Genomic DNA, 1,194 nt, shown 5'->3' with positions numbered 1-1,194 from the left:
TTTAAAAATTGTTCAGAGCGTCGAATTTTCCAAACAATTTTGAGCAAACTTTTGCTCTCCGGTCGTTTTATCAGTCTTAATAACTTTCGGTAAAAAACCTAAATAAAGTTATCTGGTTCGTGTGACAGATTCGAAGCTGAAAAAGATTTTCGGTCATTCCCTGCAAAGCGATGAATGGGGCGATTTTTATAACAAAATTTTTTTTTTTAGCTGAAAAGACCCCATGATTGTCAAGAAGAAAAGCATCCGAAAATAATTTAGTTTTGTAATCGGTTTCTGAGAAAATCTGAATGATTTTCGGGAAAGAACGAAAGAAATTATTTTAATTTTTGTCCCGAAATTGACACTGAACAAAGTATTTGTAAAATTCTTACAAAACTATAGATTTGTCTTGTAAGTTTTCGCGTAAAATACTTCCAGATTGTGTTGTACTGACTGTTGACTTCCAAATTTTTAGGTAAAACTCTTCAAACCACAGCGTTTTTTATAGTTTTTTTTAACAAACCTTACGGTCTTCACACGACAAAGGAGACCAATTTTCCAAATAATTGATTATAAATTTTGGCTTGTTCTGTTTGTTTTTTGATAAACAATTTTTGATTTTTGTCCCAAATTCTTGAAGCTGGGAACCCTTTAGAAAGCGGAGCAAAGGAGGCGAATGTTTTAATAAAATTTATTTTAAAATTTTTGGCAGAAAATACCTTAAAATTGTCAGAATTAAAAAAATTAAAATAGTGATGTTAATATAAATCTAAAAACAACAAAAAAAAATGTCACCAATATTTTTCCAGCAATGGAACCGAGTTACTGCGCCTGTGCTTTGGGTAGGAGAACCAAGCCATTTAGGCAGCACCGCGCCAACTCCTAAAAATTCACTGAGTAACCCGAGCCTATCTCAATTATTCTAATAATTTAATAATTATTATTCTATTAAGTCACAATTAAATTTATTTTTCGAAAAGTTCTATTACATTGTACAACATTAGAGGTGTTATTTCTTAACATGCACTTCGGAGTCGTTCCTTCATATTTTCTGTTGTTAGCTGGAACATAACGCGTGCGTTAATCAGTTCAGTCAGAAGCAGTAGTCGGAGAACTCTGAACATGCATTATTTGCAGCAGATACAAACTTCAGTATTAGTTGAAACATGCCTATATTTTTTGCTAAACCATCTTGAGACTTGAAATGCTCCA

This window comes from Dendroctonus ponderosae, unplaced genomic scaffold (assembly GCF_020466585.1).
Source record: "Dendroctonus ponderosae isolate FM_Combo_2020 unplaced genomic scaffold, Dpon_F_20191213v2 Dpon_F_20191213_1, whole genome shotgun sequence".
Lineage (NCBI taxonomy): Eukaryota > Metazoa > Arthropoda > Insecta > Coleoptera > Curculionidae > Dendroctonus > Dendroctonus ponderosae.
This window is presented reverse-complemented; position numbering follows the sequence as displayed.